This window comes from Sorex araneus, chromosome X, assembly GCF_027595985.1.
Source record: "Sorex araneus isolate mSorAra2 chromosome X, mSorAra2.pri, whole genome shotgun sequence".
NCBI lineage: Eukaryota > Metazoa > Chordata > Mammalia > Eulipotyphla > Soricidae > Sorex > Sorex araneus.
The window spans coordinates 154,635,596-154,654,408 of NC_073313.1; the positions used below are offsets into that span (position 1 = coordinate 154,635,596).

The window sequence follows — 18,813 nt, forward strand, 5'->3', positions numbered from 1 at the left end:
AAATCCTTTTTTCAGGGGAAGTTTCACCTAAGACAACTCTCATCCACCAAGATGACCCGCCTAAGGGCGAAATACCATCTTGGGTGCATTTCTCATTTCCTTAATCCAACAACCATTTAAATATCCATATTAATTTTCCTTTTTAATAACATTAGATATTTTGTATGGAAACAATAAGAGATACATTAAACTTATAGGGTGGCTCTCCTGGGGACATCTCACTATAGATTTCCGACTACAGTGCTCACACCAGAGTAGTCTTTCCTAACCCTAGCATGGTCCTAATCCCGTTGCTATTCTTTAGATCATAACAGATTGTGTTCAAGACCGTGCTCTTAACTTATAGTCAAGTATTATGGCGCCTGGTCTGGCCCCTTTTGATGCCAGGGTAGCTCACAGCTTGCCCTGGGTCCATCTAGTCCCTCGTCAGGACCCTGCTTTTGGGGGTGCTAGGAACTAAGGGCAACTGAAACTTAAGTCGAGAAAACAGATGCCCAGGAGTGAATATTATTCAGAGTCAGTTAACTCCCAAGTTACAAAAGCTTAGCATTAACTGTCTTCCTCTGTCTCTACAAAAAGCACATTGTTCTAAAGTAACTATGCAAAGAACATAAGGAGAAGTAAAAAGCAATATTTTACTTGCAAATACAAATCCAGTGTCCTAGAAGGATCTAACCTTACAAGTCAACAGAGTCTGAATTGGGGATAAAGGTGAATGACAGGTTGGAGAAGCAGAGCACAGAGAAGAGGTTACAGATAAATAGAGAGGAATGGGAGTGACTCAGGAGTACTGTGATGGGTATAATACAATAAGCCTAAGCTTTCTGTGGAAAGGGAGAATAGATGTACAAATGTTACAACTGAAATGTTTAGAGCTATATTCCAGGAAACACAGGGGAATTAGAGTGTCTCAAGAGCACTGTGATAGGTGTAACCCAATAAACCTAAGCTCTCTGCGACCAGGGAGAAAGCATAAACCAATGTTATCCTACTCAAGGTAGTTACTAGTGTGGATTTGTTCACTCTCACTGGTGATGATTTTATTTAGGGACAAGGAAGATACCTCACCTAGTGACCTTCGTGGTGTGGTTGGCCTTGTCAGGAGCACCTTAACCCACTCTATTCTGTATACAACTCAGGACCCAGAAGCTGACCATAAACCTCAGGGCCCTGTTATTGGGGGTCAACACTGAGGAATCCCAGCACCATCACGTGCCAGAAAATAGCTCGTGGAGAGTCCTCAACCCACAATTATTGGGCCTGGAACCTGGTCTTAGTGCTCAAACTCACATATTTTACAAGGACACAAGTTTGCTGGCCCTGAGCAGCATCAGGCATGGCCCTCCACCCCCTCCCAAATGCACAAAACCTAGACACAGGCTGGTCACATGCTTGTGCCCCTGAATTCCATGGAGCACCCAAATGTTTAGTTTAATCTAAGGGGCCAGAAAATATGCTCTAAAATTTGATGTTTAAAAAAGACATCATTAAAGTTCAGAATTAATCTACACACACAGCAGGGTTTACAAAATTCTGCTAAGATAGGCACAGAGACGCACAAACACCAACACAGGCAATGTGAGGGTTGAGATGGGTGATGTCACACCTCAGGTACAAGGTGGTTATAGGATTCATAAGCACTTTCATGTATAAGCACGTGACTCATTGTGTCTGTCCCCAGGTTTCCTGTCCCAGAGCTCCTGCTGGGCCGGGACAGTGAATCCTCACAGACCTGACAGACCTGCTCTGTCTGTATTCTCCAGAGTTAGCAGTTTCTAGTGGATACCCGACCCCTATTCCTCAGGAGGATATGGGAGGGCTTGGGTAATGTTGGGAATATTTCCTAAAGCTACTTCACCAAGACCAACAGGACTTTTTTTAAATTTATGAAATCTTGTTTTCAACCACCAATTTTAACTGCAGTTATTAACAATTCTTGCTTTATATTCATCTTATTAAATGAGATGTATTTCTTTACCCTACCTTCTTGACTCATTTTGCGGCTGTTTCTTGCTTTCAGATGTAGAATAAATAAAATGTCTGGCTGATAATTTCTTTTATTAGAATCAGTGAGAGAAGCAAGTTTTTAATGAAAGAAAATTTACAACATTCATTACATATTTTGTCATTGTTAGACAACCCTGGCATTACAGAAATACTTTAAAAATTTTGTTTGTTACAGCAACTTGGGTAGGATAAATGGAATTGGAGCATCTTTGCATAAGTTCATTTTCCAGCAACACTAGCCTGATACCTGAGCACTACATGGGAGACCAGGACACAGACAAGAACGAAACTCAGAGTACTCCTAGGGGTGGTCCCTAAACTAAAGGAAACACAGATTGTCCATATTTGAATAACTTGTATTACTTGTCATCCCGTTGATCATCGATCTGCTCGAGCAGGTGCCAGTAATGTCCCCATTTATCCCTGTCGAATGTTAGTGTAGCCCAGTGCATCTGCTCACTCCAGGAACATGGAGAGCCTTAAACCGTTTGTTCAGATTTTGAAGAAGTCTGACAATATGTAGGTGGGCAGCCACGCATTCTTTTGACATCCTGTGGAATCCAGTCGGTAAGAGCTCTAGTCCAACAGCAATCTCCAACTCGCATTATGTGTCCCACCCATCTGATTCTTGACGCCTTGGCAAACAAGGCAATCAAGAGTCCTTGATTCTCAATCTTCGACTGAGTTCGGAATTCCTAATTCCTTTTCTCACTTGATTGAAATGTCATACTCCAAGCATAGCTCTTCCGATTCCTCTTTGGGAGACCTAAATAGCGTTCTTATCCTGTTCTCAGAGGGCCCAGGTCTCTGAGGCGTATGTTAATGCAGGAAGAACGGTGGAGTCAAAAAGACATGCAAGGAGCTGGAGGTTCTTTGTCCTCTTAACAACTTCTTCAATGCTCTTGAAGGCGTTCCACGCGCTCTCTTCCTTCTGCACAGTTCAGGTGCCAGGTCATTTGTCATGTTGAGTTCTCGACCCAAATACACATAACTGCTGCATTCGGAGATGTTTGTTCCGCTAAGTGCAAATGGAATGTCAGGAACTAGTCCATCTCTCATGAACATTGTCTTCGTGAGATTCAGCTGCAGTCTGGCCTTTACACACTCACTGGTCGAGTGGGCCAGCATTTGTGCCGCTTGGCTGATATTTGCTATTATTAGAACAATGTCATCAGTAGAGCAGAGGTGATGTTCTTGCCAGCTGCCTAAATTTACTCCCATTTTGCATGCACAAAATTAATGTCTCACTTAATGCCATATTTCCCAGGAATATTGGTCAATTGGTGAGGTTTGAGCCCAGGTAAACTCAGGTTGGATGCATGACCCAGGCATGGGGGGAGCAGCATCTGAGGCCTCGAATTAGATTCTGTCTGATGGTCCATGCTACTGCCAGTCCTCCTGGCACACCCCAGACCTTGGGTCTGTGCTTGGGTAATGACCTTCCCATGAGCTGGGCTGAGGTGCCTCCAACATCAACACTTCACAGACCCTGACCCTGACAATTTCCTTAACATCCCATGATAGGAGAAATGTAACTATGGTCCCTTTCATAGAGGGTCCTCTCCTCCAATGTCCCTTGGACAATGGCAGGATTTGAGCTCAGAAATATGGAGATATAGACATGAACAGAGGGGTAGGGCTCCACAGAAACTCAGGAAGGAGGTCTGGCCAACACTCGAATTTCATCTCAGAGAAAAGGATTTCTTGCGGAGACACAGAATTTTAAACAAATGTGTAACATTAGAAGTCAGTCATGGGAAAATCTACAGTTCAGGGCCCTGCAATGACACCAGGCCAAACTTCCATGTGGTTCTTCCTGTGCCATATGGAGCGCTCCAAAGCACAACTCTACAAGAAAATGTTAGTTACTCCAGGTGTTCCCGAGAGAAGCCGTCTTCCTCTTGGCTGATGCTGAAGGGCACAGAGAGATCCTGGGCCTTTCCCTTAGATGAAGCCTGACCAAGAGAGCCCCATTCTGTGTCTCAGACCCTGAATCTCTGAGGAGGAAGTCAGGAGGTTCAGCGTCCCTGTCATCTCCTCCCTCGGCACAGCTGCTTCTCCCTCAGTTTTATGACACATTCAGGATGTGGTTGTCACACTGTGTGTACCCAACAGTAATACATGGCCGTGTCCTCAGTGCTCAGCCTGCTCAGTTCCATGTAGGCTGTGTCCTTGGATATGTCTACAGTGAAAGTGAGTCTTCCCTGGAACTTCTGTGCGTACCTTGTATCACTATCACTAGGGTATATCATGCCCATCTACTCAAGCCCTTGTCCCGGGGCCTGCCGCACCAGTGCATCCAGTTGCTGGTGAAGGTGTATCTGGACGCCTTGCAGGAGATCTTCACTGATGTCCCAGGTTTTCCCACCTCAGCCCCTGACTGCACCAGCTGTACCTGGGAGTTCACACCTGTGGACAGCAGACAGGAGTGGGTGGACTCCACTTGACTGGCCCCATTCCTTCAGCCCAAGGAATGGGGACGCTTACCTGCAGCCACTGCCACCAGGAAGAGAATTCTCCAGGTCCAGTCCATGGTGGGGACCGTGCACTCAGGGGCTTCTGAAGGTGTGGGTGTACCTGCTGTGTGGGGTTGTCAGGACACAGACACATCTGTATTTAACTCAGTGCCCCTTCTGTAATTTGCATATTCATGAGGAGGTAAAATTCATAGCTGAAGCCTGTTTCAACCTGAGAGAGTCAGTTGGAAGCCACCGGGTCCATCCTCAAAGGGAGAGAAGAGTTCCACGGTCTGATCCTTGTTTGAGGAGATGAGACCTGCCCTGTCCCAGGACTCTGTTCACACAGAGCTCCCCCTCCGGAGGGTCAAGCCCTTTTAGGACCTTCCTTTCAGGACCCCCATATCTGTACGGCCTGGACACACCTGGACACACCTGGCTCCAAGGTTATTTCTGGGATCCTGTAACTCTCCAAGGGATACTAAAATGAAAATATAAAACCATCCTAATGCCCCAGTAGTTTCCATTGGAGATAGTAAGAAGTCCAGAAACATCACCTGCATAAAGCTTTACTGCCTTATCAATATCATGTGTTCTTCCCAAATGATCCGTATGCACAATTTAACCTTCTGTGTCCTATACTTATTTTAATTTTGGTTTTCTCAACAAAGCAACATTTAGTCTTTTTCGGTTTTTAAAAATTTATAATTATTATTTTATTTATTATTAAATCACTGCGAGATAGACAATTACAAAACACTTCATGATTAGATTTCAGTTACACAGTATTCCTGTTTCTGAACAGAAACCTCTCTCATCTCTGCATCCCTTCTAGCCTGCAACTTGGTGCTCTTGGGACTTGGCGCCCCCTGCAGCACAGTGCTAACCCTGCATGGAGAGCCCCTGGGGTCTCAGGGTTATTAAATTCTTGGTGTCTCTGCTTGTAGGATCCAATACTGGGATTTAACTTTAAAAACCTTGTTCACGAGTTATATTCTATTAGTCACCTCTTGTTTTGGTTTTGAGCCACACCTGGCAGTTCTGAGAGCTTACTCCTGGTTCTGTGTTCAGGGATTGCTCAAGTAGATGCATCCTAGGAAAATATTGGCAAATCAGATAGTTAATTAAAAATTAAAAGGTGACACTGAGTGCTTATTGCTGGATTATGTAAAAGTGGTACAATAAATACTTAATTCACTCAATACAAATATTGAAAACCATCAAATTAAAAGAGGATTAACTCTTTAAATAGACTTTAATGTAAACAAAAATTATACTAAATTTGGTAAATTAATGAAGACTTTTCAAAAACCAAGCATGAGTCTAACACAGCTGCCAACAAGTTTATTATTTAGAAGCATTTTTATAACAAATATAAGTAAATAATAAATGAATTTAATAAAATTAATAAAGATTTATGGCACATATAATTTTAACTCTGACTTTTTCAATGATACAGAATATTATTATTTAAATAAATTTATTTAGATAAATGCAAGGGGAGAGAATGAGAGAGCCATGTTCAAGAGAGTTCATGGGCTTCCCCAAATGGGAAAAATCTTTGAGCTCTGATTTCTGGTCAGACATGTTAGAGAAATCTGGAAAACATCTTCCTACCCAGCACAAGTGAAAACCTGAAGAAGTAAAATTTACAGACTCACTTTCCTTCTCTCTGTGAATGCTAGGAAAAGGGAGATGGAGAGAGAAGTAAAATAGTATTGTCTAAAGAAATTTACTTAGATAAGTGAAAGGAGAGAGAGAGAGAAAGAGAGGACACAGAATTTACAGGAAAGACAAAGACAGCCCCTACACAGAATCTGCTCATCATCAAGTGAGTCATCCATCTCTTTTATTGATCCCTAGGATCCTATATGGGTTTTCTGTCTCCTTATCTCTCTGTCTTTCTGTTTCTTTGTCTCTGTCTCTGTCTCTCTTTTCTCTTTCTCTCTTTCTCTCAGTGCTTAGGATTTACCCCTGTCAAGGTAAATTAATTGTTTTCATTCCTATAATATATCTCAGACCCTCTTTTACTCTTCTTTGACTAGTGTGTATCTTCCTGTTGACCTATTTATGTGCATTTAAAGTCTCAGTAGTAAATTTAATTTGGCTTATCCTAGTGTACTGTCTAATATATATGGCTATATCACCTCAGAAAGAATCCAGAGTGCACTTTCTCTCCATCCTGAAAAATATCCATTTTGAAGATTCTGTAACACAATTCTACTTGATTTTTAACTGTAGGATAGCATTGGTTTGTCTTTTCTGCCTTGCCTCAGGGAGCTTAGGTGTATTGAGTTAGTCTTTTCACAGTGCTCCTATTCCTCTGTTTATTTTTAATTTCTTTCTTTGTGCTCTGTTGACATGTAAATATTGTTTTTCTCTTCTCCTTCAGACCTTTGCATAGTTAATTCAGAGCAATGTCCTTTCTGGATGGACAACAAGAAGATAGTTAATGCTATGCTTTAATAACTTGGGAGTCAATTGACTCTGCATGTTATTAACTCCCAAGTTACTAAAGCATCGCATTAACGGTCTTTTTGTGTCCATACAAAAAGGACATTGCTCTGAATTAACTATGCAAAGGACTTGAGAAGAGAAAAACAATATTTACAAGTCGACACAGCACAAAGGAAGAGGTTACAAATAAACACAAAGGAATGGGAGCACTGTGATGGGAGTAACCCAATAAACCTAAGCTACAGATGTCCAATCTGAAGCAGAGCATGTAAAAAACTAAGGCTCACCAAGGGGCGAGTGCACTCGCGGGCTCTCCGGGCGGCTCTGTCTCACCGCCCACGTTCGGTGCCCCGGAACCGCTGTGTGTGCTGTGGGTAGAGGGCAGGCGATGGAAGGAAGAAGGCCACACTGGTTGCTTGATCAGTTTATATCATTCTCTCTTCCTGCTTCTCTCCCGGCTCTCGGTCTCTCCCTGGATCTCTGGATCTGGCCCCCGTGGATCTGGCCCCCCAACCCACTCTTACAGCCTAGTTAAATCTCCACAGCATGAGGGGGTTGGGGCGTACACATAGGTGTGGTCACTATCAATAGGGTAAGGCTCCTTTCCCTTAGGGGATCCTTCTCCTAGGACTTAATTCTCTTTCAGCAGGAGGATCCACCCAAGGGCAGAGTCCCATGAATGTGTTTCTCTTCTCCTCAGCCAGCAAACATATAAGAATTCATAATATTAATTATTTTGTATGGACACAATAAGAGATGCATTAAAGCTTATAGAATTGCTCTCCTGGGGCCATCTCAATCTCAGACTACAGTGCTCAGGCCAGATCAGTCTTTTCTATCCCTGGCAGGGTCCTAGTCTCATAATTACTATTGGATCATGACAGCATTTGTCTATGATCAAGCTCTTAACTTATAGTTAAGAATTAGGCACTTTGGCCAGGCCCATCTCGATGCCAGGGTAGCACATAACTCACCGCTTGCCCTGGATCCTTCCCGTCCCACGTCGGGGGCCCTGCTTTGGGGTGCTATGAACTGAGGGCAACTGAGGCTTAAGTGGAGAAAGTAGATGCCCGGGAGGGAATATTCGAGGCCAATTAATTCCCAAGTTATAAAAACATAATATTGTCTTCTTGTGTCTATACAAAACAGTCATAGCTTTAAAGTAAATTATTCAAAAGGCACAAGAAGAGGAGAAAGGCAATATTAACTTATATAATATAAATTCAGTATCCTAGGAAGGTCTGACCTTGCAAATTAGCAGAGTCAGATTAAGGGAAAGCCGCGGATTAACTCTTTTGGGGAAGAGAGCATGGAGAAGTGATTATAGCTAAACAAAGGGATGGGAGAGATTCAGGAACACCTTGATGGGTGTGACTGGGCTAAGCCTAAACTCCGGGGAAAACCGGGACAAGCTACTTGTGGCAAGCGGGGAGAGGACAAAGTAATGTCATCCTACAAGAGCAGGCATGTGGACAGCAGTGGCCAATTTGGGTGCACTCACAAACACATGCATCTGTCTTGTGTCCAGCGGGTGAGGGTCCTGATGCCCAAAACCATCATTAATACTGTCTTGGGTGCCCTCAGTAGGTCAGATCTTACAGTGACTCGGGCATTAGACAGAAACCCGCACTGGGGCACATGCTCCTGCTGACCTGTCATCAGAACGTTTCTGCTGCTGTTCCAACAGGAGACAAGGATGCTAGGTGAGAAACCCTCACAGCCCAGTGCTCCTGTTCCTGGATTGCAGCTCTCCTGAGTGGGTGTCAGCGCCCCCTGCAGGGAAGTCCTGGAGCTGCCACTGTCCCAGTCTGTCACAGTTTCCCCAATTTTATCCTCAGGTAATAACTTTGTCCTTGGATGAGAGTGAGATTCACAGTAAGAAATAGAGTTCCAGTCTTTGTCACTGACATTGAAGCATTATATCTCTATTGATTAAGAAAGACTTACTGGTGCATTTGAATGTCTAACAGGCACTTTGGAAGGTCACTAGAACAGGAGAGCTGCTTCTCAATGGGGTCACCATGTGGGGGGAGGCAGGAATTTAGATTCTAATCTGCCAATTTCATGTTCTTGATAAAATTGAGTGCAGAGAGGTTAGTCAACAATGACAAATGCATTAAGAATTGCATCTGCAATGGTCTCCATAGAACTTAGTATAAGGAGATTTAGCACTCATGGGTTAGTGAAGTTCAGGAGAGCAGGGTGCCAGAGAGACTGACTCCGCAGCCTTCTTCTCACCTGCCCTACGCATCTCTTCCTTCTACACTAGGGATATAAATTAGCATTTCTCATACTATGCAGCTCTTAGAAAGGATGAAGTCATGAACTTTGCATATAAGTGGATCAACATGGAAAGTATCATGCTAAGTGAAATGAGCCTGAAAGAGAGGGACAGACATAGAAAGGTTGCACTCATCTGTGGAATATAGAACAACAGAGTAAGAGACTAATACCCAAGAATAGTACTATATAATACCAGGAGGTTGGCTCCATAGCTTGGAAACTGGACTAACACACTGGGGGAAAGTCATCCCAGATAGAGAGGGGAACACCAAGTAATATGTGATTGGAAATCCTGTACGGGAAGGGAGATGCGTGTTGAAAGTAGACTAGAGACTGAACAGAATGACCACTCAACACCCCTGTTTGGAACCACAACACCCAAAAGGAAAGAGAGATATCAAATTGGAATGCCCCACTACAGAGGCAGGGTGGGGTGGGGGGATGGGACTGGGGTGGGTGGGAGGGATACTGGGTTCATTGGTGGTGGAGAATGGACACTGGTAGAGGGATGGGCTCTTAAACATTGCATGAGGGAAAAACAAGCACGAAAATGTGTGAATCTGTAACTGTACCCTCACTGTGACTCACTAATTAAAAAATAAATAAATTTAAAAAAAGGAAAAAATTAGCATTTCTCAAATAAAAATCATTTTCTAAATTCTGTGACCAACTTGATCACAGTAATCTCACTAAAGATGAAGTCGTGAGACCCCCTCCAGTAGGTGTTGGTCAGAAGCCCAGGAGAAGCCTGTCGGATCATCCCACACTGAGATGGAACCTGTGGGTGTGATGCTGTGTCCAGGGAAAGTCTCAGAATGAAGGAGAATTTGTATAGCACCAGGTTAGTCTGAGGATTTCTTGGTGGTTTGTGGAAAATTCTGCAGAGGAATAGGTGCCCGTGATGGTTATAAACTGGTACATGGCTTGCAGAGTTTAAAGTGAGCTGGGGAAGAACTGGGAAGATAGAGGGTCACTTAGTTCTGAGGGGCATGATCCCTGAGGTGTATCTTTGCTCTCAAGGTCTACTAGGTCTTCAATTATGAAAGGCACTGCATCACGACTATTTTAAATAATTGTGTTAAAGCTCTGATCTTGTGACTCCACCTTCTCCTACAAAAGTTCTGGGAGCACAGTCCTCACACTGATGGATTGTGATTTCCTAACTCACAGTATTTTATAGATGAGGTCCACGTGTTAGGTTGAGGTCAGGCCAAGACCAAGGACAATCCCAACCCAACCCCATCCTTGGTTGAGAGCACAAGGACCCTTTCCTAGAGCTACACCCACAGACCAATCGGCGCTCCTTAACTGAGAAAACTTGTTTCCAGCCTCCAACTTTAACTCAACTTCTTATTAATCTCTTTACTTTATTTTCATGTCATTACATTGCATAGATATTTTTTCTCATTCTTGATTCATTTCATCGGTGTTCCATGCCTTCAGATGTAAAGCAAATAAAATATATTGTTTATAATATTTTACTGAAGAAAAGTATTCTAGATTTTAATTAGTAATATCTTACAGATACATAAAGAAACATTAGAAATGAAAGTCCATTCATTTTGTTTTTTCTCATTATTAAACACTGTAACAAAACAGAAAGACTTTAAAATTATTTTAAGGAATGAAGAAATTATGCAGTTTGCTGCAACATAGGTGGAACCATAAGATATGTTAAATAAAGTAAGCCAGGAGAACGATGAACACATGGGGGCATTTTTATATGTGGTGTTTCTGTCAAGTGGATGAGGAAATGCAATGATTTAAAGGGTGGATTTAAAGGATTTTTCCCAGAGTTTGAAGGGGAGGGGAGAGGAAATAGACGAGGGGCAACGGAGAGGGCTTGAGGGGTTTCAGGGACACGGTGGTGTCAAGGAACAATAAGCTGATATCCCAGCCACAGAGTCACAACACAGACCCCAGACCTGGGTGTGTCGTCCCTCCACTTATCTGTTCCTGAGTAAAGAATCTTGTTCCGATCCTTCAGGGCACAAGAAACCGTGTGGAGGGACAGTGGTGTCAGGTCCCAGGACAGGAAAGGGACCCGTGAAGGTCTGGAGCAGGACAGGCAACTGCAGTGAGGAACTGAGCTGCATCTCAATGGCGGGCAGAGAATGGGATGTGGTCAGCAGGCCCCGCAGAGGGTCAGCACACACCTGCCGGGGACTGGTCCCCGGGGAGAGGAGCTGAAGCAGGGTCACCGCCAGGACTAAGGAAACAAGACAGACACGCGAGAGAAAAGCATGGGGCCGGGGGCTCACAGGCTCGTGGACTGAGAATCCTGACTCGCCCCTTCTCACTGCTCTACACCAATGGTCATCAGAAGCGCAGGGGCGGCTACTACAGACATTCACCTGCTAACCTGCCCAGGGAAGCTGGTCCCTGTCCAAGCGTCTCTACACTGCAGGACTGAGGGGCAACGTCTCTAAAGTGGGTTTATCTCAGGGGTGTTTCTTCTGGGTGAAGGAGCATAATGCGTTTATAGGACCCTGCCCACAGACCTCACACTCTCCTCAGCAACATTCGATATTTACCATCTTATCTCCTAGAAAGTGCCCATAGGACTTAACTCTTTGTTTCCCAGTGTTGTCAGAAGTCTCCCTGGGGTGACTAACAACATTGGGAAACCGTGTCTCCAAGACTGTGACAGGTGGGTACAAGCTGTGCTGGGCCTTGTGACTCCATGAGTTGGGGCTCTGCACCCCTGGAGTGGTGGTGGGGGCTTGTGTGCAGCCCAGTACAGGGGCTCTGAGTCCCAGGTCTGATGGAAGCTGGTACCAGATGCCTCTTTTCAAGGTAGCCTCTGGGTGGACACAGCTTCTCTCAAGCCCTAGATTGAGGAAGTTTGGGGTGGCAAGGAGGGAAGTGTTGGGGTGCCATGTGCTGAGGTGGTTCCTCTGGCTTTCCCATGTGATGGGACCGTGATCAGCAGGGGAGCAAGGGCTGGAAAAGGCACCAAGAGGGGTCTGAGATCAATTCTACCCTGGTACTGTGGGTGGGCAGGGAGTGTGGGGACAGATGTTGCTGGTGGGCTGTGTGAGACTTACGCATTTGTTCGTGGATATATGTCCTTGATTGCAATTGAGAGCCAGTGACAAATTGTGATTATTTATTTCCATATTACAAGGCATAATAACTGTCAAACTTCTGAGAGTTTCTTGCCAACATGGGACAGTGTTGCAAGGTTCCCGTGTAGTATTCATATGCTAAAGCCAGTAACAAGCTGGATCTCATTCCCCTAACCCTGAAAGAGCCTCCAGTGAGACATCCTTGGGAGGGCTGAATTGAGAGAGACTTCTAAGATTTCAGGGAAAGGACGAATGGAGAGGTTACTGAGCCCGCTCAAGAAATGGATGATTAATGGGATTTCCTGAATGTGATTACAAGGCATGGACAAAGTTAATGTCTCACTCAATGCCATACATTTCCCAGGAATATGTGTCAGTTGGTTTGATCAGACCCCAGATAAACTCAGCTTGGCTGCATGACCCTGGGGTGGAGGGAGCAGCATCTGAGTCCTTGCTCTAGATCCTGTCTGGTGGTCCATGCTACTGCCAGCCCTCCTGGGCACACCCCAGACCATGTGTCTGTGCTTGGATAACGACCATCCCCTGAGCTGTGCTGAGATGTCCCAACATCAGGACTTCACAGACCCTGACTCTGACCATTTCTTACCACCTCGTGATAGGAAAAGTTGACCATGGTCCCTTTCATAGAGTGTCATCTCCTCCACTGTCCCTTGTCAGTGGCAGGATTCCAGCTCAGCAATATAGAGATATGAAGATGTACAAAGTTTCAGGGCTCCACAGAAACTGCAGAAGGTGGTCTGGCCAACACCAGGATTTCATCGCAGAGAAAAGGATTTCTTGCAGAGACTGAATTTCAAACAAACCATGTAACATTGGGAGTCTGCCATGGGTAGAACTACAGTTCAGGAACCTCCAATGATCCCAGCCCAAACTTCCTATGTCATCTGTGGTGCTCAATACAAAATCCTATAAGAAAATCTGACAATCAATATTCACCAATTTGGAAGTTACAGCGTTTCCTAAAATGATTCAAAGTCTCAGAAACTGCGTTTATGCCAAACCCATAGTCACAGGCTGTCGGAGCCTGGGTCAGGGCCCTGGGGACAGGGCAGGGCTTGTGCAGAGGGTGGGGGGAGAGAGCCTGATAGAGGGTCCTGTGAGGGGCGTCTGTGTGAGAGGAGAGGAGAGAGCTGTTATCTGACCCCAACCCAAATGCCCACGTTGGGATTTTTATGATTTCAGTCGGTGAATTTTCTAAACAATACAGAGCCCAGCAAGCTACCGAGAGTATCGCACCCTCACAGCAGAGCCTGGCAAGCTACCATGGCGTATTGGATATGCCAAAAACAGTAACAATATGTCTCACAATGAGAGACGTTACTGGTGCCCACTCGAACAAATCAATGAGCAAAGGGATGACAGTGACAGTGACAGTGACTAAGATGCACTCGATCCTCATGGCTGTCACTTTGCTGACTCACATTTTCACTTTGTTGTAGAAATATGTTAAATACCAAAATTATTTGGAAATTATAAAAATACTGGAGGATTTATGATGATGCATATTTTAATTTAATTTTACTTTGATAAAGGTGTTCACAGTATTTGATTGCATTCAATGTTCAAACACCAATCCCACCACCATTACAACTTCACAGTGGTCCATATTTTTTAACATTAATAAAATATAACAAGAGGGTCTGGAGCAATAGCACAGCAGGTTGGGCGTTTGCCTTGCAAGCGAGCGACCCGGGTTCGATTCCCAGCATCCCATATGGTCCCCTGAGCACCTCTAGGGGTGATTCCTGAGTGCAGAGCCAGGAGTAACCCCTGTGCATTGCCAGGTGTGACCCAAAAAGCAAAAAATAAATAAATAAATAAATAAATAAATAAATAAATAAAATATAACAAGAATGGTTCTTTACTGATTTTAAAAGAAAAAGAAACGAAATAAATATGGGAAAAGTTGAGCAAGGTTTTCTTTCCTTCAGGACCCTCACTCTTGGTACTCTCTGGGAAGGGAGGAAGGGTGAAATGCAGCCACACATACTTGAGTGTAAAGCTCTTCCTTCACAGAATGTCTCATAAAATAAGCTTGGGGAGGTTTTGTTGTTTTCTCTTCTCAAACACAAAAACTTTGTTCCATTCTGTTACATGCTGTGTAAGGTCTATGGGGCCTCCAAAGCTCCTATTCACAGAAGAGTCACACCAGCACCTTTAAAAAAATATTTCATAGGGTAGTTCACAATACTGGATTACATTTAATATTCAAACTCCAATCCCACCACCATTACACCCTCCCACCACCCAATTTGGGATGTTTCCATCCCAAGCCCCAAGCCCTGTCCAAAAGCACAACTGAAATAATATACTTTGTATTGTTTGTTATGAAAAACCACTGAAAATGCTACAAAATAGTATCCATAGAGGAAACAGTGTGAAGATTGTTCTATTTTGGCAGGGGCCATTAAGACATTCTTTAAGATATTGCAAACATGTTGTTAAAAGTTGAGTGGTGTGAGCTTTCGTATATACATATGAAAATATGTATGTATGCATATATATATATCCCTCTATGATTTGTTGTGTACTATTTAAACCACATCAAATGTGGTGTGGAATTTATGGAGAATGGGTAGGGAGTGTTGCAACCGCGTGGTCCAGAAATACGTTCACTCATATGTGAGGCTTGGCCTGAGAGGTGGGGAGTGGCCTTGAGTGTGGCAGCGGTTGGGTCCTGGAGGTTTCTGGCTGGCTGGGTCCCTTGGGGCAGGGAGGGCTCTCACTTGTCCTCCTATGGGGCGCCCCGAGTGAAACAGCCTAGCAGGAAGTCTGAGGCATGGCTATGGCGGGTGTCAGGTTGCTCCCTTCTGGGAGAAAAAGCCCTGTGACCTGGATGGTGGCCATTGACAAGATTATCCGGTTCCAGCAGGAGGTGGCTTAAGTGTGTGACCCGTGGGTCGCCAGAGATGGGGGGACAGGCAGAACATCTCTGCTCCCAGTCCCATTGAGCCCAAGGCCACAAAGTTCTGCATTACCTGGGTTTTAGTCAGACTGGACTGAGCTTGTGGGACGGCCTTGAGTGTGGCGGCGGTTGGCTCCTGGTGGTTTTCGGCTGCCGGGGCTGGGTCTGTTTGGGCGGGGGGGTCTCCTACAGCTTTTATCCTTCTTGGAGACAAAATGGTAACAGGGCAGTACTGCCAATGTCCTGTTAAGATTCTGAGGAAACCATGGGAGAGAAAACACACACACAGAATATCAGCAACCTGCTTCTTTATGGTACCATCTGCCCCAAAACATCAAGGTGGCTCTCATCGAAATGTACTGATAATGATCCTTGAGAACCTAATTCACATGAAGCATTTTCAAAATATCTGCTTTCTGCATTGTCTTTAACCAGCAAGTGGCCTTTCAGCATGCCCATATGTGTTCAGAGGCTAAGTCCTATTCTCAAGAAAGCTTGGCAATGTAACATTGCAAGATTTGCTATGAGCATCTAAGTGCTCTTATAACAAATCAGGATTTGCTTGTAATTGTAATTAAATTTACTTTTTAAATAGTTCTGACTATTCCAATTTTGAAAACGGTATTTAAAATGTAATTTTAGAAAAATTAACGTGATTATTGATATTTTGAATTAATCCCTACCATAAAATTATTATTTTATTCATACTTCTTCCACTTTCTCAATTTTATCTTACATTATTTTTCTACTAGCTGTGATTTGAATAAAATATTTTACAAAAATTCATATCTACATTTAATTATTTTCTGCTTTTGGCATATCTAATATGCCACTATTAGTTTGCCAGGCTCTGCCGGGCGGGATACTCTCGGGAATTTGCCAGGCAATTGCCGGGCTCTCTGGGAGGGACGAAGGAATCAAACCCGGATGGGCCGCGTGCAAGTCAAACACCCTACCCACTGTGCTATCGCTCCAGCCCTTTCATTATTCAAGTTGGTTTGCAACAAATTTGTTTTGAGAAATGTCAGGGTTCTGGCCAGTCGACCCCAACAAACTGAATTATGATCCCCGATGCCACCGGACTTACTCCCTATGGGAGAGGGTGTGGGAGAGGGAGAAGCCTCTGCCCAGCCCCTCTGCCCACCACGGACACCCCTCCGCCGCCACCGAGAAAGAACCACGCAGAGGGGGGAGAGCTGGAGGTCAAGCCGCTCTCCTTTCATTAGCTCTCACACAGGATATTTATACACAAACTTCAATGCAGCTTACATGCATATCGCATACACCTGGTTATCACCTCATGGAGCTCATTACAGATGTTAGCTAATGATTTCTATTTCCTGCTCTCAAAGGCTGGGTGTGTTAGCTCAGGCGAGTGATGACTGTCAGGTCCCTCATCCCTTATCTCCTCAACCAGAGTGCCTTTCTTGGTGGAGTGCTGGCACAGGGCCCTGGGCCCCTGTGAACAGAGCCTGCTCCTGTTTCTAGGGGCAGGGGATTTGGCCAGGGTCTCAGGTTGGCTGCTGAGACCCCAACAGAGAAACACCATTGAATGTCTTAGTTCTGTAAATATATTTGACTTTGTTGAATTTGGAGAATTTTGATTAATCTTAAATTATTGCTTCATTGAAAACCCGGTTTAAAATATATAAAAGTACATAAGAGTCAAAAAAACATGAAAAGCTTTAAAGATTTTTTATAAGTTTATGTAGAGCCCGGAAGACTACAAAGTGTATCCTGTCCACACGGCAGAGCCTGGCAAGTTACCCGTGGCGTATTCAATATGCCAAAAGCAGTAACAAGTCTCACAATGAAGATATTACTGGTGCCTGCTTGAGCAAATAGATGACCAATGGGATGATGGTGATACAGTGATAGTTCATAGTGCTTTTCTACATTTTGCAAGGTACACACACATATATTATATAATCTGGGTTCAACAGGACCTGGGAGGAGAGATCCTCTGCCTGCTTTCCCCAGTCTCTGGAAAACCAGAGATCACACTCATAAGCCACCTCCTGCCAGAGCCAGATAATCTCCTCATCTTCCTCTATCCAGAACTCAAGGCTGCTTCTCCTGGAACGGAGCATAAAATGAGGGCCTCATAACCATGCCACTGCACTCTGCGCTAGGCTGTTTTGACTCGGGGTGCCCCTGAGGGGGGCGGGTGAGAGCCTTCCCCACACCAAGGGACTGAGCCCCGGCAGCCAACCTCCACAATCCACCCACTACCATGCTCCAGGCCCTTTCCACACGATTGAGCTGAGCCTCACACATGAACCCAGGTAATGCGGAACTATTAAAAGGAGACATTAGACTCTGGGTCAACAGGACCCAGGAGCAGAGATCCTCTGCCTGCTTCCCCCAATCTCAGGCAACCCAGGGAACATGCCCTTAAGCCACCTCCTGCTGGCACCAGATAATCTCCTCGTTGGCCACCGTCCAGAACTCACGGCTGCTTCTTCCCATAAGGAAGCATAAAATGAGGCCCATAACCATGCCATCGGACTCTGCACCAGGCTGTTTTCACTTGGGGCACCCCAGAAGGGGGCAGATGAGAGCCCTCCCCGCCCAAAGGGACCAAGCCCCAGCAGCCGACCTCCACAACCCAACAACTGCCATGCTCCAGGCCACTTTCCACATGCTAGGCCTAGCCTCAAATATGAGTGAACATATTCCTGAACTGCATGGCCATGACACATCATAGGACACTCCCTACTCATTTTCCATAATTACCACACCATATTTGATGGGGTTCAGATAGTAGGCAACAAATCATAGAGGTAAATATGTGTATATGCCTGACTGGGAGCCCTGTAATGGCAATTAGAGGCTGCCCCCCAAATCTCCATCCCTGTTGGAGAGTCCGGCAAGCTACAAGAGTATCTTACCTACATGGCAGAGCCTGGCAAGCTACCCGTGGCATACTCTATATGCCAAAAATAGTAACAATGATGGTCCTCATTCCCTGACTCTGAAAGTGCTCCCAATATGCCATCCGGCTACACTAGCACATGACAGGAATGAATGGAGATGTTACTGGCGCCTGCTTGAGCAAATCAATGAAAGACAGGATGACAGTGATACAGTGATATACATATATATATGCATATATATACATGTACATATATACTGCCACAAAGCCTACTTTCAAGTATCAATAGGTGACACTATGAGTATATGAGTATGATATCTTACTCTACTTTCTTTCATTCCCTGAGTAATATTGTGTTTTACAATGAATTTATGTATATGTATACACACACACATATATATATGTATAATGTCCTCATTTTTGACATAGAGCTATAACTATTTAGATTTCCTTAGTAATATAAAATTTTATAGAGGTTCACCTTGTTATGCTTGTAAATTAATTTGATGGTATCAAGGCCACCTAATTATGAGAAATGACTAATTGTGAAGTTAGCCATATGAGAAGAAGTTTGGAAACTTCAATTTCAATAACTTAATTTCAATTGTCTGAACCGGAAATTGGAAATTGCATTTAATCTCCAGGGCCAATAAATAATGAATCACATTTATGGAGTAAAATCTCCATGAAGACTCAAGTGGATGGTGTCCAGAGATTGTGGGAAGTACCATAGTCAGCTAG

At 44.4% G+C, this 18,813-nt stretch overlaps 1 pseudogene; it reads right to left on the reverse strand.

Annotated features, from left to right (window-relative positions):
• Window positions 1-4,100: 4,100 nt before the first annotated feature.
• LOC129399825 (immunoglobulin heavy variable 1-46-like) lies at window positions 4,101-4,540 on the reverse strand (annotated as a pseudogene).
• Window positions 4,541-18,813: the final 14,273 nt, after the last annotated feature.